This window comes from Triturus cristatus, chromosome 2_2 (genome assembly GCF_964204655.1).
Source record: "Triturus cristatus chromosome 2_2, aTriCri1.1, whole genome shotgun sequence".
Taxonomy (NCBI): domain Eukaryota; kingdom Metazoa; phylum Chordata; class Amphibia; order Caudata; family Salamandridae; genus Triturus; species Triturus cristatus.
The window spans coordinates 464,793,199-464,820,728 of NC_140582.1; positions in this window are offsets into that span (position 1 = coordinate 464,793,199).

Consider the following 27,530-nt stretch of genomic DNA (forward strand, 5'->3'; position numbering starts at 1 on the left):
CCCACCCCTCCTGCGTCTGGGCACTGCTGGGAGGACTCTGCACCCACCCCTCCTGCGTCTGGGCACTGCTGGGAGTGATAGGCACCCACCCCTCCTGTGTCTGGGCACTGCTGGGGGGACTCTACACCCACCCCTCCTGCGTCTGGGCACTGCTGGGAGGACTCTGCACCCACCCCTCCTGTGTCTGGGCACTGCTGGGAGGACTCTGCACCCACCCCTCCTGCGTCTGGGCACTGCTGGGAGGACTCTGCACCCACCCCTCCTGTGTCTGGGCACTGCTGGGAGTGATAGGCACCCACCCCTCCTGTGTCTGGGCACTGCTGGGAGGACTCTGCACCCACCCCTCCTGCGTCTGGGCACTGCTGGGAGGACTCTGCACCCACCCCTCCTGTGTCTGGGCACTGCTGGGAGTGATAGGCACCCACCCCTCCTGTGTCTGGGCACTGCTGGGAGGACTCTGCACCCACCCCTCCTGCGTCTGGGCATGTACGCTCCATACATACACTGTTGGGGTGGGGGTACGCTCCATACATATGCGGGTGTGGGTACGGTCCGTACATACACTGGTGTACATACACGGGTGGGGGTACGGTCCGCACGTACACTGTTGGGGTGGGGGTACGCTCCATACATACGTGGGTGGGGGTACGCTCCATACATACGCGGGTGTGGGTACGGTCCGTACATACACTGTTGGGGTGGGGGTACGCTCCATACATACGCGGGTGTGGGTACGGTCCGTACATACACTGTTGGGGTGGGGGTACGCTCCATACATACGCAGGTGTGGGTACGGTCCGTACATACACTGGTGTACATACACGGGTGGGGGTACGGTCCGTACATACACTGTTGGGGTGGGGGTACGCTCCATACATACACGGGTGGGGGTACGCTCCATACATACGCGGGCGGGGGTACGCTCCATACATACGCGGGTGTGGGTACGGTCCGTACATACACTGTTGGGGTGGGGGTACGCTCCATACATACGCGGGTGTGGGTACGGTCCGTACATACACTGTTGGGGTGGAGGTATGCTCCATACATACGCGGGTGTGGGTACGGTCCGTACATACACTGTTGGGGTGGGGGTACGCTCCATACATACGCGGGTGGGGGTACGGTCCGTACATACACTGTTGGGGTGGGGGTACGCTCCATACATACGTGGGTGGGGGTACGCTCCAAACATACGCGGGTGGGGGTACGCTCCATACATACGTGGGTGTGGGTACGGTCCGTACATACACTGTTGGGGTGGGGGTACGCTCCATACATACGCGGGTGTGGGTACGGTCCGTACATACACTGTTGGGGTGGGGGTACGCTCCATACATACGCGGGTGGGGGTACGGTCCGTACATACACTGGTGTACATACACGGGTGGGGGTACGGTCCGTACATACACTGTTGGGGTGGGGGTACGCTCCATACATACGCGGGTGTGGGTACGTTCCGTACATACACTGTTGGGGTGGGGGTACGCTCCATACATACGCAGGTGTGGGTACGGTCCGTACATACACTGGTGTACATACACGGGTGGGGGTACGGTCCGTACATACACTGTTGGGGTGGGGGTACGCTCCATACATACGCAGGTGGGGGTACGCTCCATACATACGCGGGTGGGGGTACGCTCCATACATACGTGGGTGTGGGTACGGTCCGTACATACACTGTTGGGGTGGGGGTACGCTCCCTACATACGCGGGTGGGGTTACGCTCCATACATACACTGTTGGGGTGGGGGTACGCTCCATACATACGCGGGTGGGGGTACGCTCCATACATACGCGGGTGGGGGTACGGTCCGTACATACACTGTTGAAGTGGGGGTACGCTCCATACATACGTGGGTGAGGGTACGGTCCGTACGTACCCGTGCCCACGCTGTGGAATGCTTGTGCGGCCCATACCCAGGCCTTTGGCACATGGGTACGGGCCGTACCGCCATTGTTGGGGTGACGTGGGTGTGGTACGACTCGTACCCACGCTCTTGAGGCGTGGGTACGGTACGTACCTGTATTGTTGTGTTGCCGGTTCGCGTCGTCGCCCACTTCCGTTGTGGCGGACGCTGGCGTTGCTGGACACGCCCCCACCCCCTCAAAGTGACCAGGGCATGGAGGTCAGGCATGTCCAGGGCATGTGTGCTGTGTGACTTGGGTGGGGGTTTTGTGTCCTGCCCCTGCACCACCCCCCCCCCTTTGCCCCTGGGTGCTGTTCTGACCTTCTGCGGCGTCTGCGTTGGTACCTGTAGAGGAGGTCGACTGCTATGAGGGCCGGGATGACACGTAGGTTCGGGTCCATGTCTGTCCGTCGCGTACAGGTGCTCCTTGTGCACGTCGTCCTGATTTCCCAGCAGTTTTTGGCTGCCGGAAAATATTCTCCATGCGGGATGACGTCGGTGCGAATCGTACTTCCTGGTTCGTGGAACGCAGGCTGCATACGTCCCGACGTCACGTCGGCGCTTTTCCGGATGTCATTTGTATGTTTATTTTCCTCGGTTGGTGTTTTGTACGAATCGTACGGAAATAGTGTTTCCGTGCGAATCGTACTTGCATGTTAGTAAAGTTTTACAACCGGGTACGAGTCGGACGGAGAAAAGCCTCCGTCCGACGGTTCGTACCCGGTTTCTCCAGGATCCTAATCGGCACCATAGTTGGAAACGCAATGCTCCTGAGAAATCAAACCACATTTTCACAATTAACCCGAATGCTATTTCATTCACGCACTTTCACACAAGAAAATGTAGTACATTCACACAGAATTCTGTCTTTCCCGAGAACAGCGAACAGTCTGTCCTACTACAGAATTATGACATAGGTTAACAAAGCAGCGCTTACCTCTACTTTGTCCTTCTAACAAGCTCAGAGAACACCTGCTACGTTTTCAGTGATAAGCGTTATCGGTATGCCAATTAGTTTCCTGGTACTTAAAGACCAAAATTTCACAGGTACCCTTCGCTATCATTCACACTTCTCTCACACAGTGAATATCACTAATTGCAACACGCGGCGAAGCTACCGAATCGAACCCAGACAATGCGCCGTGCAACTTCAATTGTCACACGTTTTTCCCGTGTACCTACGGGCAACCACAATCCCGTCTTTCCTGAGAGCAGCGCTTACCTCTGCTCTGCTACGGAACTGTTACCAATTCCCGACTTCCTACATCCCAGAAGTCGTGCAGACAACATAAAACTCAATACGACTTCAACATATAGTGTTAGTACATATATCAATACCAATCAATAATCGATAAGCTATATACATGCCAAAATCATTAAACCAAAACAATAAAAACCATCTCTAGCTACCTGAAAAACTGGTGCAGTTCGGGTTCCCCAATTTCCCCCTACTACCACGGACAGAGTGATTTCGTAGTCACACACACACACCCACATCATACGCTGGTGGGGCCCATAACACCAACATTCATTCTTATCAATCTATCCGTACCTTACTCAGAAGGGGAAATACATCTGGTTCCGAACACCACTGCTTTCCCTTGATGGGAACTTTATTACTTTCCCTTTACTTGTCAAAACCCTCGCTTCTCTTCCCAGCAAGGAAATATAGGTCAATGAATCATTTAGTTGGGATTAGCTTAATGACTCCTTAATTCTCTGAAATTATTCAATAATACATTTCAATAAAGAACAACTCGACACATGAATTCAATTCATTTTTCTTTATCTAAATCAAATGCGGGTTAAATCCTAGTTAATAATTTTCATCTTTTGTCATATTTACCTATTCTGGCTATTTGTCGTTTTCTAAGTCAGAATCTGGTCCTCAGTCAGTGACGTTCAAGAAGTGGCGCGCTAGTACCTCTCTAGTCTACCATTATTTATACTAAATTTTACATTCCAAATGTTGCAAGTTACATTTTCAGAGATTCTCATTGGACAATCGAAATACATTCTAATGCATCAGGAAACATTCAATGTCGTTCCCACATATTAAAAGTTCCAAAACGAATGTATGGGAATATTAGCAATCCATAGTTCAGGTTGCAACAATTTTTGTTGAAGGGTTGGCCTTTCGCCCGGAGTAGCCTTGATGGGCACAGCGATGACAGTTCAACGGCAGGTCGCAGCTGCTGAAGTTTGCACAGGCGCATTTCTCCTTTCCCTTCATTGGTATTACTTCGTAAATGTCTGATTCAGTCGGCGGCCATTTTATAGCAGGCCCAAATGGTTAACTTAAGCAAAGAAACACAAAAACGTAATTAATACATTGAAATGGTTAAACAGTGTTATTTCCCTTGCTAATACCCATATGTGTGTGCATTTATCTAGCCATATGCAACGTTCAAAGCCATTAATATTTGTTTATTTAAGCATAATTCACGATAACATCACATAAGCAACGTTTATCCTATTAATATGCATACGATCTTAGTTTACATGTTATTTTAGCCATGCAAAGCAATCCCACGTGTATTCTCTCGGTTAATAAGGTTGATTAGTTTTCCATACAACAAACTGTTAATTATTATGATCAATTATTAATCGTTTTAATACAAACATACATAAATGGATTGGGTATATAAAAGGAAAACATTTTACCCGCTCCATCAGCAGCAATGGCAAGATGGGGATCTGCAGGGCATGGTAGATGCCAGCTACATCTCGCTGGTGTTCTGCCGTGGCAGTCATCCTTCCTGCCTGCATCCGCTGCATGTTCTCCATTGTCCTCCGCATATGTGCCAACTCTCTGCTGTCGTCGCTGGAGCCTGTCTGACTAGACAGTTCTTGTATCCGAGTAATGGCTCCAGCGAGGTCAGCCAAGGATTGTTGTAGGGCATGGAACGGACTGTGGGTGTGCGTTAGGGACTGTAAGTGGTCCGAGATGGGACTTATACGCCCACGTATGGCATCGAGTTTGGCTGCCTTGAGGTCGAAACCCACCCGCACCTGTTCAGCCACCTCCTTCTCTGGCAGTTTAACACACGGTGTTGGAATGCCATGTGTTCTTCGGTGAGGTGATGGGAGCCAGCCATGGTGGTGGGTGCTTCCTTCTGTGTGGTCTGTGCAGGGGTTGGGATCACCTCGATGCAGCTGGGCTGCCCTGCTCCTGGAGGTGGGGTGCAGAGGCTGTCCACGAACCGTTGGAGGGTGTCGGAGCAGATGTCCAGGGGGTCCTCTTCATCGTCTCTGGAGAGATGTCTGGTCTACTCTGCAGGAGGTTTTGCTTGTCCCTCTGCAATGTAAAGGGGAGATGCAGTTCAACAGTGTGTTCCATGTATGTGCACGCATTGTACATGTTTACATACAGACTGCATGACAATGTACATTATGACAGTTCTGGAGGAGCTGGATATTTGCTGGGAGTCAGTGGCCATTTTGACTACATGATGGATGTGGGGTTGTACTCGCACATTATCATTTCACAGTTTACTGCTATGCCAAATGTGATTGGCCAGTTTCTACGCACAAGCGGCACAAGTTGTGTCCTCTGTTCTGTAGTGTGAGTGTAGCACTTTGTACCACATTTTCGTCAATGTTGAAGTGCTGTGTTTGCTATGTGTGTGTGCTGCATTGTGGGGGAGTCGCCCCTGCAGCTCTGATTTGGTGGCCCCTTATCCCTTTGAGACGCTGTGCCTTTGTCTTGTGTGCCTTTACGGTGCTGAGATGTTGGCAACTTGGGTCATTTGTGCTCTTGGACAGATTTTGGAATTTTTTCCATTGTTTGTCTGCAGATGTGTTGTTGACGTCAAGGGTTGTATGTGCACGTGGATGTGTCAGAGTGTGACCTGCTCCTTTGAGGATGTGATCCACACTGGGCCACCTCAGTGTCGTGGCATGCGCCATGTCATGTATTTTGACTGCAGCCATGATATTGGTCATGCAGTGTCACTTGTATTGTCTGTGTGGCTCACAGGGCCGCTGCTTTGCTGGGTGCAGCACATGTGCATGGGTAGGTTGTGAGATTGCTGATGGGGGGGCCTTTGTACACCTAGTGGATGGGGTCCTACTTGGTGTTTCTATGTGTGTTGCAGTGTGCCAAGGGTATCAGGGACATGTTCCACAGTCATTGTGAGTGTGCTACACATGATTGTGCATGTGTGCCATTGTGCCCATCTCCCCCCGTCCCCCCAGTCCCTGGTCGTTACTTACCCTGCTGCTGTTGGCTCAGGTTATATCGAGCAGTGTCCATGCCCCGACTCCTTGCACCGTCTCCACATTGATGACTGTGGCCGCCATTTCCTCCAGCTCATCCAGCTCCTCCTGTGGCGCAGGACCCCCACCTCCAGTCGCCGTTGCTGCCTTCCGGTTGGCAGCGAGTTTCTGCTTGGTTTGGCTTGTCACATCATGCCAGCGCCTCTTGACCTCCTCCATTGACCTCTTCAACACTCCGACTGCATTGACGTTGTGCACAATGGACTGCCATATGTCCGTTTGTGTTGCCAATGACACAATGGAGGTGACAAACAGTTGCTGGTAGTGTTCTGTCACCTCCGTGACGATGATCAGGTTTTCCTGCGGACTGAACCGCGTCTTCCTCTTCTCCTTGCCCTTCCCCGACCCCGGGGTTCCTGGCTGGTCCTCAGTGGGGCTTGTGGGGTTCGAGTTGTCCTCTGCACTCGGTCCGGGTGGATCCATGGTGCAACGCAGTTTATTTTTGCTTTGGGGTATTTTTTGGATTGCTTTTATAATGCATTTTTCTGCACGACGCGTGGGAATTGCAGGCCTGTCGCTGCTTATCACTGATTTTTGTATCGCGGTTGGCCACATCGCCACTTTTTTTGCGTTGGGGTTTTGCATTTAATCGGTGTCGCGTTGATTTTGGTGCATTATCTTGGGACTATCACATGGTGCCGCCATGTTAAGAATACAACGTAAACACAGTGTTATTTTCCCGCGATAGACTGCGATGTGCAAAGTTGCGTTAAGCTAATTTTGCGATAATAAACACACGTTCTTGAGAATATCCCCCACTGTCTGCTATCACTATGAGGATCTATGACAGTTTGCACATAAATAGAGGTGTCTCTCTTCAGCTGTTAGCAATCATCCAATCATATTTTACTGTTCCAGTATGTAAAGAAGTATATGTATTAAGAGGATAAGATGAAGCACTGAGTTTGCAGTGTGGATGCAAACACCATTTTCTTCAAAGACATGGATTTAAAGCAAATAACTGTGTCTTCCTCCTTTTTCAGTTTTGTCCACAATTTTTGTGTTCTGATAAATGTATGTGTCCCTAAACAGTGCAACTAATAACAGCCATATTTCACTCTAGAAGCTCGACGCTATTCCTGAAAGGCTGAGTGGTTTATGTGTCCGAAGGACCATAATACTGAAATATATAGTGAATAAATGAGGGATGACTGCCAATTATAAGCCGACACCGCAGTGGAGGGACACTGTTAATATCATAAACCAAAAGACCGGACCCTTGAGATGGCCTCATGGGCTGTAATTCACAAGTACCTGTCATTTAAGTTTTTATGGCACTGATTGATTTCCTTGAAAATGATTTGATGTGTTTTAGTTTCACTCATGAACATGTGTATTACACCAAGGGTCCTAAACCTGTGGTTCACCTCTGGGCGAAAATTATATAAGATTGGAAGATTAATACATCAAATATATTTTTTTTAAAAAGAAGCAAAATGTCATACTGAAATTTTTTAAACGTTCTGTAAGTGGGAAGGGGTTTGAAACTGGAGGCTAAAAATGACATTGGTATCCTAGGCTTGATTGGTGGGAGCAGCGCAAACACTGAGTATGGACGGCGGGTGCCCTCAATCGAAGCCCCAACGAAAAGAGCACACATTAGAAACAAAGTGATGTGGCTGAGTTTGGCTTATTGTTTCACATTTTAGAATAAAATCCGAATTTAGAAAAGCACCAACCCACCTATTAAAGTTAAAATTTTGATTTTTCAAAATTTGTTTGTGAATTAAATAAAATATTTGACCACTTGTTAATTTATTTGATGTATATTTGTTTATTCATTTTTGTGTGTTGTTTGAGGTTCAAATTGAGGAAATTGCTAGACAGTGGTCACTGGTTTCTGGTAATGACTTAGAGGTGTCCCTGGATTCCAGCAATGATACCCTGGGGGTCCATGGAAGCAGAAAGGTTAAGGATCCCTGTATATATTATTTAGTATACTGAACTAAAAAAGACAGGCTAAATAGTTGATTTATGTTTTGCTTAATTAGGGAGGTTATTTGTCTTAGTCATTTCTTTTTGCTTTAGTGAAGGTGTCTCTTACTTTAGAAGTTGCTGATTGTAAGAAATTCTTGAATTGCAGAAGTGAAACATTTTGTTTGTGGTGATTTGAATGCCAAGTTAACAAAGAGAGCTGCTTGTAATGGACTTTGATGCCGTTTTGTTAATTCAGAAGAAAGGGTTGAAGAGAGAACAAAGGGAGGTATTGGTCTGTAGGGAGGGAGGAATGAATAAGGGAAATTAACTGACTCAAAAGAAAATATCATTGATATGGCGATTAGTCAGTGATTAACCCCTAACTGCTGGGACTCCCAACCCCGTGCTGAGCCCTTATTTAGCTATCCGGGCAGTTTGTGCTCCATAACCTTTCTCCACATGAGGTATCCATGCTAAAATTGTATCATTTTTCCAACATCTTGGGGATTCTAAAGATACCCAGGGTTTGTGGGTTTCCCTGGAGGAGACCAAGAAAATGGGCAAAATATAGCAACATTTGAAGTTTTCGGGAAACAATAGGAAAAATGTGCTCTGGATGTCTGGACTGCCGCTTGAGGAGGACGTTTTAATAGGATCTTGTTCGCCTTACTTTCCGGGGAGTATAACTGTTGTTTGCTTAGCCACGGCTGATGAATTAATACGTCTGCCTGCTATCACTGGATCGAGGACCACACCGAAACTGCCAAATTGTTCATGCGTCTTCCTGAATTCCCATCAGGCCACCACCAGCCTCAACCCGAGGAGGCTGTTCTAAGGGAATTTAAGCCCCCTATTTGGACTGTCTACAACACCCTTAGCCTTGAAGAAGACCCACTTTGACATCAATCAATCAGACTTTTGTCAGGTTCAAAACGTCGGCGTTAACTGTTGGCTCAGCCACAATACGTCTCATGGTTGTGAAAAATGAGCACCTGTGCCATCTTCCTGAGACATTAATTAACGTTGTTCTGGTCATTTTCTCTCATTTGTACATCCATCTTGATCAATTGTAAATATTGTACCCCCGCACCTGTATATAATACGTTCACATCACCACAGTCACTGAGCACTGCACCTCACTGTAATCTGTAACTATTTTTTATACATTTATTTCTTGACAACCTTATATAAATGTATACTCTGATTGCCTTATTCAGTAAGAAGTAAAATTGCTATGCTAAGAAGTGCATTCTTGTTTGTTTTGTGTTCCATTAGTATCACAATTGAATGATGCTATTGGAATTATACATGTCTTTGTAAAGGAATTATCCGCTTCCCAACAGAACCACTATAATTTTTCTGTACTAAAGTCACCATTATCCCAGCTTTTAGGAACATGCAGGGCTGAATAAAAAAAGTCACATTTTTTTATCACAGTTTAGACATTTTTCAAAGAGGTAGCCCATTTTTCCTATTTTTGCGCCCTCATCCTACTTCCAGTTTCTGGTTGAAACCATTGTGAAGCCAGTGGGTGATCCAGAAAACTATACATTTCTGAAAAGTATTAAAAAATTCTGAATTCAGTAATGGGTCATATGTGTAGATCACTCAAAGGTTTGCCAAGGAAACAAAGGGGCTCATTCCGATCGCAGTGGAAGTGGAACCGCCCAACTAGTAGTCAGCTGTTTCACTCCCGGCATTCCAATGTGACCGCCAGCACGGCAGAAAAATGACTTTTCCAATTGCAGCTTGTGCCACTGCCTGAAAAAGGGCTGCAGCACAAGCTGCAATTGAAAAAGGCATTTTTTTTACGCGTCCATGCCCCTTGTGCCAGGCACCACGTGGTGCCTCACACACTGCACATGGAAGTGTGAGGGGGCACCACATGTGCCCCCTAGGCCAGATAGTAGAGGCCCATGAGGGTGCGGTAGCTCTGCTAGGGCCCCAAAGTCCCTTTCCGTCTGCAATATTAGGGCGGTTGGACTGCCATGAAAAGTCAGTGGGGAAACAAGCATTGTAATCCCTACAGCGGGGCCTGAGCAGGCAGCGCCACTATTGTAGGGATTACTGTCCATCCGCTGCTTGATCCCGTCGGAAAAGAAGCCCGTCGGTTCCCCCACCCAATGCCTCCGACTGCCGGATCAGAATCTGGTGGTCGGACCGCTCATGTAGATGTCGGAGGACCCACCACCGATGGCCTGTCTGTGGTGGTCTCACCTACATCGGAATAAGCCCCTAATTGTTGAAATAAAGGAATATTGAAAATGAGTAGAAAAAAACGGTCATTTGTGAGAACATTTTAATCTGTAACTTTTTTCAGAATCTAAGATTTGAAAAAAACATTATACCATTATATCCGCGATACCCTTCTAGTTCTAGTTATGGGATATAAAGAGTTTGTAGGTTCTCCAAGACCCCAAGGTACCCAGAACCAACAACTGAGCTGCACTGTACAATGGTTTTCATTGTGTACCGAGTATAGACCAGCTCATATGGTAAAATAAATAGAGTGAAAAATGGGTATCAAGGAAGCCTATGTATTTCTAAAATGGGCACAAGATGTGGAGCTTAGGAGCAGTGGTTATTTGTAAATCTCTGAATTTGTGGGTACCTGTACTGGAATACGATTTAGAGGATATTTTTCGAACTGTCTTTTTTCTTACACACTGACTTACATTTGAAGGCACAGATTCAGATAAACGCAATTGGAAATAAATGTTGTACTATTCTATGCTCCCACATGTCTCCCGACAAAACTGGGACCTCAATTGTAGGGGTAGGCCTCAGACGTGGCCCGTGCAGGTAAGAGCAGTGTGGCGGGGTGGGGGGATTCGATAGACGATGATGAGGGAAAATAATTATTTATTGAATTTTTCCTCTGCGTCGAATAACCCCCACCCGCCCACCGCTCTTACCTGCACAGGCCGCTCCTGGTAGGCCCAGTGCCCACGACAGGAACAGCCCAAAATACAACATGGACAAATCAGATTATTCCATTCAAAACGGAACCCCTTTTTTGCAAAGTGGGTAACTGCTGATTTTCTGCCCTAGCTCAGCCGGCACCAAGGGGAACCTAGTGAACCTGCCCATTTTTTTAAACTAGATAACTAGAGGAGTTCAGGAGTGCATGACCTGTGTAAATTCCACTATGTAACTTTACCCAGAAGCCCTTGCAAACATCAAACTTTGGTAAAAAAACACACACATTTTCCTAACTTTTCTGTGGCAGAAAGTTTTGGAATCTGCAGGGAGCCACACATTTCCTACCACCCCGAGTTCCCACATGTCCCCTCATAAAAACAGTACCCCACTTGGGTGGGTGGCCCATGAGACCACAACACAAAAGGCCCTACAGTGCTACGTTGATAGATAAGCAATCGGGACGTTGCAGTATTTGGTGCCATGCTGTGGTGCCACCCTTGTAAACCTATGAACCACAGACATTTTTGAAAACTAGACAACCAGTAGATTCCAGGGTGTTGTGTGTCTCATGAGGGTTTCCTACCCACAATGCCCTGCAACCCCCAAACTTTGCCTGAAATCACACATTTTCCTCACATTTTAGTGATGGAAACTTCCAGAATCCACAGGACTCCACAAATTTCCGCCCACCCAGTGTTGCCCACCTTGTGCCGATACAAATACTGCACCCCTTGTGTGGCTGGGCCTCATACCCTCAACAGGAGCAAATCAAAACAAGGTCAATGGGAGCCAGAGGACAGGTTTTGGGCAACCTCCCCAAATGGGACAAGCTTCTTATGTGGCCCCTGGGGGGTAGAAAGACACTATTGACCCAACTCAGGAAGGGGTATGGCTCGATGCCAGGGTAGGCCACCGCATCTTTTTGTTTCTTTTGACACCATTTTGAAATCCTTGGTGTCTGGTGGGCTTTCGGCCCCTTTGGAGGTTAGAATGGGGTTGAATACTTCATCCACCTCCAAGGTGGGGCAGAAAGTCTATTGGGTCCCGGTGTGGGTGGAAGCACGGACCCATGCCCGCAGGGGACGGCTCCCCCACAAAATATATTGCCTAAATGCAGTACCTAACGCCTAGTGGGGTTTCTGCCCCCCTGGGGGGCAGATTGAGAGTAATTGCACCCATCTGCCCCCTGGGGGCAGAAAGACTGTCTGTTCTGGTTTGGGGGCATGTCCATGCCCTTGGTGAACAGCCCCACCCCAATATTTATTTTTAAAAATCCCTGGTGTCTAGTGGGCTTTCTGTGGCCTGTGGGGCAGATCCAGGGAAATCACTCTGATCCGCCCCCAGGGGAATAGAAAGACTGATATTCTATTTAGTTGGAGTGCGGGCATGGCCAGGCACATGGTGGGCAGCTCCCACCCCTATATTTAAAAAAAGCTTTCCCTGACATATAATAGGATTTCTGCCCCCCCCCCCCCCCTGGTGCAGAACAGTGATAATTACACCCATGTGCCCGTCCCAGGGGGGCAGAAAGACAGGTGTAATTAATTGGGCTGGGGAGCCAAGCCCTTTCCTGTTCACTAGTTGGTGGATCCCTGAGTAGGATCACTCTCCTGTGGAGATCCCCAAGCAGGGATCCACTGTGCAGGGTTAGCATTTGAAAAAGGAGAATCTCCCCTTTCCAATGATACCTCTCCCAAAGGAATCAATGCTCGGGGGCTGAGATATGCTCCCAGCACTGATTCTGTGAAAGTAAAACGAGCCCATTGACTCGTTGTACTTTCACTTTCTTGTAATAACGTCAGCACACCCTACACGCTGATCATCATTGCAGAAGGAAAAACAATTAAGCTGTTCAGGAAACTCTTCCCCAGAAGCCTGATGTAAAAAAAAAGGACTTACAGAGGACCCTTCAAGTACCTCCCCAGTGTCAGTCAATGGCCAACAGACGCACTGGGGAGGTAGGGCGGCCGTCGGCCATTGGCTGACAGCCACACTTATAGGGTTAATAATGTTGCTTTGTTTACATTAGTTCTCTGAATTTGTGGCCTGTATTGAAAAATTACAAAAAATGTAACGTGTAGAGATGAATTACAGCCCACAACACTATTGAGGTGTTTCTCTGATCTTACACACTACATGACTCAGGAGCTTATGGTGATACGTTTTCTAGATTTATTTCCAGAACATATCATATAACATATATTGTCAATGTGCCAGCTTCAGGCAGAAAACCCAATAGACTGCAACCATCCAACATCCCAAAAAACACAAAGTGAGTGAGATGCGTTCTAGGTAATGACCAATCCTGTGAGATGTCACAGGGGTAGTTGGCAGATTACAACCCCTCTATCATTCTGGAATGGCACACTCAACAACACTAGGAAACCAGGAATATATTTCCCACATGTATTTTTAATCAAAATGTTATCCTAATACATACAATATGAATAGTATCTATTATCAAAGCAAGCAAAATAGTGGCAGAAGGGTGAAAAATAAATAATATTGCAACATTGTGTTGATACTATAATTCTACTTTATATTGATATTTTCAACCCCTTATTCTTGGCTAACTAAGCTAAACATCGCAACAAAAGTGGTTTCTAATATCAGAGATGGTTCATACCTCTTCTGAACAATATAACCAATGCCCGCTGAGTGAAGGCTGGATGTGCATACCCTGAAGCCTTCAGCAAAGGAAGGTGATTACAGCTCTTTATGACCCTCAATCTTGAGTCCATGTTACTAAGTTGCTCTCTATCTCATTACACTATGGGGCCGATTACGATGGCGGGCGGATATCGTAGTGGGTATCGGGACCGCCTGCCATGCATGCGGCGGTCCCGCACTCCAAATTAGGATGCAACCGCCACCATGGCGGTCGCATCTTGTAATTTAACATTGAGGAGGGTGCTGCTGACTGCAGCACCTGCCGCAATGTCAAAAATGCAGGTTGTGCATTTCACTGCACTACGTGGCAGGCACCACACAGTGCCTGCCATGTAGTGCAATGAAATGTAGGGGGTACCATGAGTACCCCCCGTGCACCCACACCTCCCCCAACACAAATGTTGCCTGCAACAGGCCCCCAAAACCAATCCCCGCCAGGCTTTCCATGGCCGTGTCGCTGCCAAGGTAAGGCTGGCTGTAGCCAGCATTGTAATTTGGTGGGCGGTGCCTCCTAGGCACCGCCACCATTTTACGAATGCAGACTGCTCCGCCAGGCAATTGGAACGATTGCCTGTGGCGGTTCCGGGGCGGGCTGCCTTTGCGCCTGCCTCGGTCGCCGTCTGGATCGGCCCACCATCCTAATGTGGTGGGTGGTGAATCCACGTTCGATGGCGGAGGGCTCGCCACCACACGGCTGATGGTGGCAGGCCTTCCGCCATCATCATGAGCCCCTATATTCTTAGTTTATATATTGTATCTGAACCCTGTTAAACATTTTCAGAATAAAGAATTCACAGTAAAGACCTAGCAGACTTTCAATTATTTATATTCTGTGAAACCATGCCAATTTATTAAAAACAATAAATGAGAAGTGCAGTCATCAGCCTCTGTGAAACCTAGTTCATTACTTAAAAACAATCACTGTCAAAGTAATTACAATCCATACAGAAAAAGCATGATTATGTTCAAGAAGACGTCATTATCATGTAATGGATAGCAACATTCCGTTTCTATACCATTACCGATCGTGCTTTTTGTTGGAGTTGCGGGAATCTCTAGATTTTTGGATCCCGCAACACGGGTTGACTCACTCTTATCATGGAGTGATACTAAGAAAAAAATGTGTTACTTGACATATCTCCGTTGAGCTAGATTTACATTGGATGATCATCACCGTTATTTCTGATTATCGTACTAAGAAATTGTCCTATGAATATCTTTGGAATTATCTAAACTCCATGACTTTTGGTGATTGCTAGAAGTACTCCAATTTGCCCTGAAGAAGTTCTTATGTTTAGAACAAAACACGTTGGCTGAGCTTTTACCACACTTTTTAATATTACAAGAATAAAGGAAATTGAAAGGACTTCATTTTGGATTTAGACTTTTTGCTGGTGCACCTTCCCTTTTGTTTCAATTTTGGATAGCAACATTAAGACATGTGCATTTATATTTAAAGCCTATACCTAAATAAACAGCATACACAATTAAAGAAGGTGGATATCTAGTAGAGAAAATATATTATCATTATAAAAATGGTTCTTTCATATCAACTCATCCACAAGATAAAATTATAGACAGTAATTCACAAACACCTTCCTGCTAGACTTTGTAGCTTAGTACTTCAGCAATCCAATTATTTATCATGAATAAGGAGATTAGAAAAAGTCGTAGGGCCTGATTTTCAGTTTGCAGGACAGTTGCATGGCTGGAGTTAGTCACTCCGTCCCCCTGATGGGCATCCTGATCCCAATTCTAGATATGTTCGCCGACCTTGTAAACAGTGGAAGAAATCGCCATCATGGCAGTACCTATCATTCTTATACATTTTGACAGATGTCTCTATCAAACAGAAAGGCTGTCCATCAATTCTTTACACTTTTTGCTTTTGTTTTCTCAAAAATGAAAATGAGAGTGAGTAGAGAGAGACAGTGGATGGATAGAGAGAGATCAAGCGAGGAGATGAAGAGAGCGCAACTTGCTTGAGCATTTTTGCCAGGGATGCTTTGTTCCAGCCATGGTTAGGCCTTTGTCACCTAATTTCGTTCTTTATGGTTGCTCTCTACATTGGCTTGACTAATAGAATTTTACCGGAACTGCATAGATAATGTGTTTGTATCTGCCTGGAACAATGATAAGATCCTTTTGTGAATTATATAGTGGTTGCCCGAAGTGGATGGCATGGCAACCTATTATAAGGCGTGGGTGCTTTACTGGGTGAGAACACTTAGTAACCTGTTACTGGGCTTGGTCGCTTAGTGCCCTGTTGCTGGGCGGGGTTGTATGACAGTCACGTATCGTGGTGAGTTTGTGCGAGAAAGCAGCATAGAGCCATTAGTGAAGCAAATACATCATTTTTAAGACAGAATGCAATCTGCATAAATAGTTTTCTGTAAGACCATACTGTGTTAAAACTTTCATATAATTATAACAATACGCACATAATGAATACATTTTACATAGTTTCTTCATACCAGTAATTAGTAAGGCTCTATATCCTATAAAATGAGTTATATGTTTTGTGTGATTGAAGTAGTCAGTTATGTTATGGGGAAAGGCATCCCTCTCCTTGGGAGTGCAAACCAAACCACATCTCAAAATGTACGGAATGGCAAGTTGAAACCTCTTTCTCTCTGGACAAAGTAATCGGCGGGTCTGTAAGGGGAGAGGATGTGGCGCAGTGGCCAGAGCTGCTGACTCAGGAGCTGGGGACCCGGGATTGAGTTTGAGTCGGGCATCCGATGATTCTGGGCAAATCACTTAATCTCCCCGTGCCTATTGACAGCGCCTAGATACCCTCACGGCTGATAAGCTGCTCTAAATAAATCTATAAGCTTTAACTTTTAACTAAGGATGAACAGTCTAACCTCTCATTGTGCAATAATCTTCCAAGGCATTAATTTCCATTAGTATTAATTCCAATGAACTGAAACAAGCAGCAAATTGCTTCCTCCTTTTTCTCTCTTGCCCTCATTCTAGAATCCTTACTACATTTCAAACACATAGTGGGGCAAGACATTAAGAATAGTACAAACCACATTATATTACTGTTAACTATAAGAAAACACAACAAATCTCCTTTCCCAAAAAACTTAAAATACATACAAAATTACAATAAAACAGGAACATAAAACTAATCATTGTACATTTTTTAAATACTTGACCTACTAATAGCAAATTGTTATTACAAATATATTGGTTAATATTCATTCCATTATCATTCACTTTGATAATCTCATAACCACTTATGTGGAATTACTTTCCTTTTTTACTCTTTCCTGCTTACTCCCTGAACCTTTCTTCTTTCACATTCTCAACATCCTTGTATCTGCTCCTTTCTTGCAAACCTTCAGCATTCTCAAATTGCGAATATCTGTGCATTTCTAGACTTATATGATCCTCCTCATCTACCCAACTATAATCACCTCACATATCCAATTCTCATCTCTGTGAGGTTCTGTGCATTTTGCAACTCTGCTCATATGCCATATTTTACCATCTAACAATTACACAACATTCCTTTTAATTTTGATTAACTTCTTAGTCTCGGAAAATACACTTTCACCTTTGGTATGTTATGTTATGTTAAAAATACTAGTTAAGTGCACTTACACCAAGTGGTTTCATGGCGCTGAGAGCGGGAGGGGCGACAGTTACACAATAACAGAACCTTTACTCATATGCCTGAGAGAACAGCAAGGTCTTGGAACTGTTCTGAACTGGGCGTAGGATGTTACTGACCTAAGTCCAGCAGGGAGAGAGTTCCAAAATTGAGGAGCCAGGAATGAAAATCTGAGGCCATCGTGTTTTTACGTTTGAAAGTGGGGTGGTAGCAGATTCAAATGGGAGTAGCGCAGTTCACGAGAGGGGGCATAGCGATGGATCCTTGACGAGATGAATGCAGGGCCGTTCCCAGCAAGGGCTTTGAAGATGGTACAGCCCAGCTTGAAGGCACAGCGTTTGGCCACCGGAAGCCAGTGGAGGCTCTTCGTCAAAGGGCGGACATGTTGGTGTCTAGGTTGATGGAAAATGAACCTGGCTGCTTGGTTTTGTACCAACTGCAAACGGTGAAGTTGATATGCCGGGATGCCGACATAAAGTGAGTTGGCATAATCGATTTGAGAGATAACCAAGGCCAAGGTGACTAAGGTCAAGGCCTCAGTAGTCAGAAATCTGCAGATCTTACGGATTCTGCGAAGATGAAAGAAGCAGGCAGAGACCTCCGCACTGATCTGGGGTTTCATAGACAAGTCGTTGCTGTTTATAACCCCTAGACGTTTTACAGATTCTACTGGGCTTGGAGGACTGCCTAGGAGAGGAGGCCAAAAATTAGAATTCCAAGGGTTGGCAGTACCTCCATTTAGAATCAGCTCAGTTTTATCAGGGTTAAGTTTCAATTGGTTAGCGTACATCCATTCGCTGATAGAGCTCATGGTGGATTGAAAGTTGCATACTGAAGTGTTAGAAGAGTCAATTTCAAACACCAGCTGGAGGTCATCAGCATAGTTGAAAGTTTCAACTCTTCTTTTGCGTAAGGACCAAATCAAAGGTAGCATGTACAGGTTAAACAGGTACTTTACCTGGCTTTTCACTCTTACACACTGCCCAATACATAATTCACCATCCTGTGAGTTCCTCCCTTTATCACAGTTCCTCCCTTTTCTTTGCCATCCTTTTTTTCACTTTCCTAGCAGACCAATCTCCTTTATTCATTTTAAAAAGGAATCCATGAGATTGCTTTGATTTGGAAAATCTTCCTCACATTACCTCAAAAGGTACAGCTTTAGTAGCTTTGCAACATGTGGTGCTATAAATCCATACAGTTTTCTTGATTTGTATCTCCCAATTGGAATGACTTCTCATGGCCAATTAGATAGCTCCTTTGAGTATCATATTAAACCTTTTGACCTTACCATTGCCACTTCCATGACATAAGGATGTGGTCTTATGTATAATAACCAATTTTTTAAATAATCCTTCGCAATAATAGACACAAATTGTACTTTATTGTTACTTCCCAATTCTTCATGTTCCTACTCCTCCAGAAAGACCTCATCCATAAACGACCATGTCGGTATCCATTCTTTCAAGAACATGTATAACAGGCCCGCTGGGATACTAAACCATCTGTCATAACTATGATATACTTCCATAGCTACATTTTGCCATGGTTCAAGTGGAGTAGCATCCACATTCTTTCTGGGTCTAAATGTCTCCAAAGTCTTGTTAGCACTTAAACACTTTCCACAATGTCTTACCATTCTTTCCATCTCAGAATCAATTGATGGCCCCCAATACAATTTTTTAATTAATATTAATTCATATTTTTTCTATATTCATTGAGTTACTCATATATGTAATGTTTTCGAAGTGAAGTACTTTCTCTACACTTGCTTACACTGCAGTTGGAATATTAAAATGAACCTCTTCGCAGTTCTATTCTTGACCTATTGTTGCGCTGTTTGGATGAGAATAGTAAAATCTACCACTCTCAAATCCAACACTTTCCCTACTGTTGTGCTGTTTATAGTATGAATAGTAAATGTAACCCCTCTGAAGTCCAAAATTCTACATACTGTTGTTCAGACTGGAGTAGGAACAATAAATGTCACCCCTTCGAAGTCCAGTGCTTTCCCTACTGTTGCGGTGACTGGAGTGTGAATAGTAAATGTACCCACTTCCAAAGTACTACGCTTTCCGCACTGTTGCAATGACTGGAGAAGGAATGTTAATTCCAGCTCCTCCAAAGTCCACCATTTTTCCTATTATTGTGTTGACTGGAGTAGGAATAGTAATTTAACCACCCCAAAGTCCAGCACTTTCCCTCCTGTTGCATAAACTAGACTGGGAATAATATTTTATATTCTTAGACTCCAATAGTCTCCATAACATTAATTAAATCGATGTTATGCGAGTAATAGTTTTTTAAAATATTTCATATCTCTTTTTATTTTGAAATTTATTTAAATCTTTATAATATTTTTAGTGGATGTACTCTTTGTTTTTTTAATTATTAATATTTGATTTATTGCCCACATTCATTTATATTTTTTCTTATTCAATTATTAATATTTATTATAGTTGTATGGTGTACGCATTACTGCATTTCACATATATATATTCACTGAAAAAACCATAGGTTTCACACACGTTATAGTTAGGAATTAGCATTTAAAAAACCTTGCAGGGGGAGGAGCCTAGCGCGCAACCAAGATGGCCGCGTAGGCTTACGGCTCCCGAGGGCCTCCGCAACCTCCCACGTCTATCCTGAATTAATCCTGGTTTATTTGACGGGCTTTTGCAGATGAACTTGCGCTGAGGTGTCACCCGTTTTCCCAATTCAGATCGGACGCCGGGACCCGGAATGGTTGCACTCTGAAGTTTGCGGCCTGCTCTTGCCTTGGTCCCGATCTCGAGCTGGTGAAGTGCCCGGGTACGAAGTGAACAACAGCGGCTGGCTGGGCTTGCCCTGCCACGGACCCTGAACTTTCACTTTCGTTTTCAAGCTTGCTCTCTGATATCGGCCGAGAGACTCTGGTGTTTCAGAGGGGCACGGACGGCGAAGTGTCTGGCATGACTCTCGGATTCTACATGGGCTGACTGTCGGCGACGGCTGTGCTCAATTGAATTAGCTACCTGGTCCCCCTTTTTTCCTGGTGCGGGCGGGTGCCGGCCTTGGTGGCCTCCGGACGATGGCGGCGAGACTAGACGGCGACAAGTCGAAACCCAAGTCAACCCGGAGCGGTGCCTATACCCAGGTCAATAACATGGATCGATATGCGCAGGCAAAGGGATCCCCTGGTGGCTCGCATAAATCGCCTGAGAGGTCTAAGGAGGTCTCCGGCCCATCGTCGGAGTTGACCCTGCTTGACGTCATGGGTGCCATTGAGGAGATGAAGACCGCTGTGGGTCAGCAGTTTGATACCCTGGCTCATAAACTGGACGCGGTCCTGATCGATGTGAATTTGGTCAGGGCAGACCTGTCCAAAACTAACGAGCGGGTCGACTCCTTGAGTCAAGCGGCGTCGAGTCTAACTGTGGACGTGGCCGCCCTGCAGACGGAGGTCCGTAGGTTGCGGCTAGCCAGTGATCTGACGGACCGTCGACTTGAGGACTCTGAAAGCAGGGCTAGACGGAACAATGTTCGTATCATTGGAGTGCCGGAAAGATCGGAGGAATCTGCTGCGGATCTCTTTGTTGAGGACCTGGTGACCAATCGTCTCGCGCCTAAGGGACTGAGCAAGTTCTTTGCGGTGGAGCGGGCCCACAGGATTCCGGGTGGTGCGCCCAAGGTGGGTGCTCCCCCGCGGCCTATAATCGCCCGACTCTTTAACTTTCGGGATAGGGATGCTATCCTTCAGGCATCGAGGGTTGCCGGGCCGCTGAAGTTTGAGAACTCCAATGTCAGCTTTTACCCGGACTTCACGCAAGCGGTCCAGAAACAACGGCTGGGTTTTTTGGGTGTCAAACGGCGCTTGAGGGACATGGAGCTGAAATATGCGATGTTATTCCCGGCAAAGCTGCGGGTTGAGTTCAAGGGTCGTTCCCACTTTTTCGACCGGCCGGAGGCGGTTGGAGACTGGTTGGATGCCCTGCCTCGGGGACAGGATCGAGACAGTCGGATGGCGGAGAGCGGACGGGATTTGGTGGAGCAGGATTAGAACTTGGTTCCTGGTGATGGACTGAACTGGTGACGTTTTGTACCTTGGCTCAACTGGACCCTAAATTGGCACAATATGCCCTCCAAATGCCCGGGGGTTGTGGGGAGCTTATTGGGGTCCTTTCCTCCTTCTGGGGTTCTTTTTGTGGTATGTGTTAGGGCGACAGGCACACTGCGAGTTGGGGGGGCTGTTTGGGCTCAAGCAGGGGTGCAGGGAGGGGGGAGTTGTGGTTTGGGGATTGTGGGGGAGGGGGGTTGTTGGGGATTGTTTGTTTGTTTCGCAAGGCAATGTGAAGTTCTCTGCTGACTTATCCGGGTTGTGCTTTCCGGGATGTGGGTATCATGCACGGGAGTGGGATGGGGGGTAGGGGATTGAGAATCCTTTCGTGGAATGTGAATGGACTTGGGGACAGGATCAAGCGCGGGGTGGTGTTGCAGTTCTTGAAGCGGATTTCGCCCGACATTGTTTTCCTGCAGGAGACACATTTGATTGGGAACTCCTTCCATGCCCTAAATAGGAGGGGCTACCGCCTTGCCGCTCACTCTGGTTTCACTTCTGGCTCTAGGGGAGTGGGCATTTTGGTTAGGGCCTCTCTCCCATTGGAAGTTGATGAGGTGCTTCACGATGATAGGGGGCGCTATGTGGCACTGGTGGGGAGATGGGAGGGTAGGACTATCTCGCTCGTCGCTGTGTATGTGCCTCCGGGGTTGCAGACGGCTACATTTGCTGATTTGGGGCATTTGGTCCTGGGACTCCCTGGGGGGGTTTTGGTGTTGGGGGGTGACTTTAATGCCGTTGTCTCCGGGTTGGAGGACCGTCACCCCCCCAGGGATCTCCCTAGGGCTCAGGCCTGGTTGGGTGGCTTTTTGGACACTTTGGGACTTGTAGATTGCTGGAGATTGATGCACCCTGGTCAGGCGCAGTATACCTTTCACTCGGGGGCCCATGGGAGTCTCTCGAGACTTGATCACATGCTTATGCCAGCGATCCAGGCTGGGATGATTGGGGAGGTGCGTCATTTAGCCCGAGGTATTTCTGATCATTCCCCTATATGGTTGCAACTGAAGGTTGTCCCTGGGGCGGAGGGGAGAGTGGCACCCACTAGCCCCTGGTATCTACGTAACCCTAAGATCCGCGCGGAGCTGGTCAAGTCCACTGATCACTACTTCAATGATAATGTGGGGTCGGTGCCGTCGGCCGTCTCCCTATGGGAGGCTTATAAAGTGGTGATCAGGGGGCAGGCCCTGTCCCTTATCTCCCATGCTAAGAGGTGTGAGAGAGCGGAGGTGGTTCGCCTGGAAACTGAAATAGCTGAAATGGAGGAGGACTTGGAGCGGGGAGTTACTGATGAGAAAGTGCATGTTCTCAGCCTCAAACAATCAGATTATAGAGCGCTAGTCACGGAAGCCGCCAAAGGGATGAGTAGAGAGCAGCAAGGACGACTGTATGATGTGGGGGACAAGGCCGGAAAGTTGATTGCTTGGTTGGATAAGAAGGAGAGAGCGAGCAGGGTGGTGCCCGTTGTGGAGAGAATGGATGGAGTGCGTGTGACTGACCCGGTGGAGATCGTTGACTGCTTCGCGGCTCATTTCCGCGGGGTATACTCTCCGGTATCTGTGCGTTCGGAGGAGGATTCTCATCTGTTGCTTAGAGACATTGCATTGCCAACCCTATCGGAGGCTGATGCAGTATTGATGGAGACGAAGTTGTCGTCAGATGAGATCGCTCTGGCCACTCGCTCGATCGCATCGGGTAAGGCGGTGGGTCCTAATGGTCTTCCCATCGAACTATATAAGTTGCGTCCCGATAAGATAGCGCCGCATCTTCGGGACATGTTTTTCGCGGCACGTGCGGCGGGCTTCCTCCCCCCTGACCAACGCCTCGCCAACATAGTAGTGATACACAAAGAGGGGAAGCCGCGAGATCGCTGCGCCTCTTATAGGCCCATTTCGGTACTGAACGCCGAACCCAAAATTCTGGCTAAGGTATTGGCTAATCGACTGGCTCAGGTCGTGGGCGACTTGATTCATCAGGATCAGTCCGGTTTCATACCTCATCGGAACACCGCTCTAAATTTGAGGCGGTTGCACGGCGTGCTGGCTAGAGCGGAATTTATACGGGAGCCGGCCATCTTGGCATCTATATGGCGTTCGACACTTTGGAGTGGCCATATATTTGGGCCGTGTTGGCGAAATTTGGGTTCGGCCCTGAATTTATTGGTTGGGTAAAATTACTATATGCTGACCCTCTGGCTCAGGTGGTGGTGAATGGTAGGGTGTCGGCTCCCTTCGCACTGGGGAGAGGTACGCGGCAGGGATGTCCATTATCACCCCTTCTCTTTGCACTTTCTTTGGAGCCTCTCGCCGCCTGGTTGCGTTGGGAGCCGTCGTTGCGAGGCATTAGCTGGACGCCGGAGTTTGAAGACCGTGTCTCCCTTTACGCGGATGACATCCTTCTGTATCTCACCTCTCCCCGACAGTCGCTGATTGTATTGGTGGACGTACTGAATTCCTTTGGTCGCAACTCCGGCCTGGTCATCAACTGGGCCAAGTCGTGTGTTTACGTCCTCTCGGGTGAGGCCCCCCTCCTGCCACGGGATTGCCCTATCCAGATTGCTACCCTGGGGTTCAAATATTTGGGAATCTTTATCTCACTGGATCCCGCGGTCCGCTATGAGCGAAACCTTCTCCCTCCCCTCCAGCGATTGAAGGCCGACGTCGCGAGGTGGCGACGGCTTCCGCTCTCGCCACTTGGACGGGCGGCATTGTTTAAAATGATGTCACTACCTCGCTTCTTGTATGCTTTGCAAAATACTCTAGATGTCGTGCCAGCCCGTAATTTCCGGGAGGTGGAGGGTCTTCAGCGCCAACTGTTTTGGGACGGGCGGCCGCAGATTGCTCTCGCCAAGTTGACGCTCCCTTGGTACGATGGGGGGGGTCGCCCTCCCCGATATTAAACGATACTATTGGGCGTCTCAGTTGGCGGCGGTGAACCACGGGATATACGGTCCTGCCTTGAATCCGGCCTTCGAGATGGATAAATTTCTGCTCCCGGGTGGGGACTATAATAGGGCGCTGTACTCGGTGACTCCGGGCACGCGGTTGACAGGACCCACGCAGGTTGGGGTACGTGTGTGGCACGCGGCGAATGCTGCGATGGGGTGGAGGGATCGCTTGACTCGGGCGACGCCGTTGTATGCCTCTGAGCGGTTGGGCTGTTTGTGGAGATCGAAAGGCTTTGAGAAATGGGATATGATTGGTATATGTAAGGTGGGTGATCTTTGGGCGAAGGGGTCTTTCAAAACGTTTGAAATGCTTAAAACTGAATATAAATTAAACGATAGAGAGTACTTCCGGTATGCTCAAGTCTACCATGCGCTGTGTTCGGTTTTTCCAGACGTTGCTGCTATCCCCGAGTACTCCCCACTGGAGGATAGAGTGTTGGATGGCTACGTGCCCGACAGCACTATTTCTCTGATTTATAAGAAACTCATTAATGATCGCGCGGACTTGCTGCTCCGTCTGCGGGACGCTTGGACAGGCGATGGCTTGGAATTGGACGACGAGGACTGGGTATCGGCGGTGGCCTCCCCGAAAGAGGTGGCGATCCCGGCCCGCTTACGATTCGTACAGCTGAAGATCCTTCATAGAGTGTATGTCACGGGGCCCGGTTTGCTGCGTATGGGTTACTCGATGGATGGACAGTGTAAGCGTGGATGTGGCCTGTCGGGTACCTTTCTCCATATCTTATGGGAATGTTCGGAGGTTGTGCGATTTTGGAACGGTATCCACACCGTAATGGAGGAGGTCACGCACGTTGCTCTGTTGCCAGAGGCTAGGAGGTGCTTGTTGAATGTCTGGGAACCGAATGATTGTAATGCGGCACAGACGCAGTGGGTGACCTTGGGGTACATGGTGGCTAAGCGTAACATTGCACAGCTGTGGGGCTCCCCGAGGCCGCCCACGATCGAGGTATGGAAGGAGAATATGGACTGGTGTATGTTTAGGGAAAAGACGGTGTATGTGGTGAGAGGCAAGCCAGGGAAGTGGGCTAAGGTATGGGGTCCATGGAATTTATATCGAGGACGTATCTGCACCCCGCCTCTGCCATTAGAGATCGATATTGCTTTGTCCCCCTAGCCACGCATTCCGCGGGATGGTGTGAGATGTGTTCCATGCTTTGTTCTCCCGTTGCCCCCCTCTACCGCTTCCAGACAAGACCTGCTTTGGACACTGTACGTTATCCCCCCTCCTGGGAAGAGCACGCTGCTATTTCAGACTCTAATTGCCTTGAGTGTGTTTTATATTTAATAAAAAATGAAACTGTTTATTCCGAATGCTCCTAGCCTATGGCCACGGCCTGTTACATGTGCTCACGAACTGCCGGGAGCTTTGCCTCTGGATCATTTGAATGCGTGGCGTTGCACTGCGGGCCCTCGGGCTCTATAGCGGCCGGCCCTGGTGGTTGTAGGCCCTTGTCTGTATTTTATTGTGTATCAACGGTTTCTAATAAAAAGTTTAACAAAAAAAAAAAAAAAACCTTGCAAATTCACTGAAAAAACCAGAGGTTTCACACACGTTATAGTTAGCTGGACATTTTACTTGTAAAAAACCAATGAAATTCCCCCGTTATAGTTAGTTCAGCTAACTATAACTCGCGCGCCCGCAATCCACTGCTGATGACGTCACATATTACATCACTCATGACATGGTCAGTGACATCACTGATGACATCTCAAATGACATCACTGATGACATCACTGATTACATCATCCAGTGAGTATGTGTTTTTGAAAAATTTCAATATGTTTAATATATATAGGGAAAGGCCTGTTTAAGAATGAGTGGGTGTACAAGTGTGTAAATGGATGATTTTCTGTGGTGCATAACATGATTCTTTAAGTTAGTCATTAAATGTATCTTACTGCAGACTAGTGACTAAACTGTGTAAATGTGTGTATGTGTCTGTATGTTGGTGTATAAGTGGCTGCATGGTTTTGAGAACAGCTATATGAGTCTCTACATGGGTAATTGATTTGTTGTCTAAGTATCTGTATGGGTTCATGAATGTTTGTGTGGGTAGGGTATGTGTCACTCTATGCATAGATGTGTGAGTGGGTGATTCTATGGGTGCATGGTTTTAAGACTGCATCTGTGATGGACTGTATGGTTGGGTGAGTGTATGTATAGGTGTGTTAGGGATTGAATGTATATCTCAGTGGTACATGTGTGACTAACTACATATGTGAAAGGCAGTATATATGCGTGTAAGAGTATATAAGTGGGTAGATGTGAGAGTGTGTGATTGTAAGAGTGACTGTATGGATGAGTGTGTGCTTGTATCAATGATTCTCTAAGTGCGTAAGAATGTGATACTATTTTTATGAGTAAGTGAACTTGAGTGTGTTTCACTGCCTAGGTGAGTAAATGGGAGTGTGATTATTTGCATGATTGAGTAAGTGTGAGAGTACCTCTATGGATGATTGGTAGTGTGTGAGTGTCTATATAGGTGTGTGTATAAATTCATATGATACTTTTGTATGGAGTGACTGTAAGTATGAGTGACTGTACAGGTGAGTGTGTGGAGGTGTATGTAGACCTAAGAGTTAATAATTGGGTATGTAGTTATTGGTATTGCAGTATGTATGGTTTTGAGAATGGAACTCTTACATTTTTAGTCGGTGTATCAAAGGTTATATTAGAGTGTGAGATGTGCTACTCTATCACAAGGATGATGTCATCAGTGATGTCATCAGTGATGTCATTTGAGATGTCATCAGTGATGTCATCAGTGATGTCACTGACCATGTCATGAGTGATGTAATATGTGACGTCATCAGCAGTGGATTGCGGGCGCGCGAGTTATAGTTAGCTGAACTAACTATAACGGGGGAATTTCATTGGTTTTTTACGAGTAAAATGTCCAGCTAACTATAACGTGTGTGAAACCTCTGGTTTTTTCAGTGAATTTGCAAGGTGTTTTAAATGCTAATTCCTAACTATAACGTGTGTGAAACCTATGTTTTTTTCAGTGAATTTGCAAGGTTTTTTAAATGCTAATTCCTAACTATAACGTGTGTGAAACCTATGGTTTTTTCAGTGAATTTCAAAGGCTTTTTAAATGCTAATTTTTGTATTTTTTAATTATATTTTTTAAATATTTCTTTTTC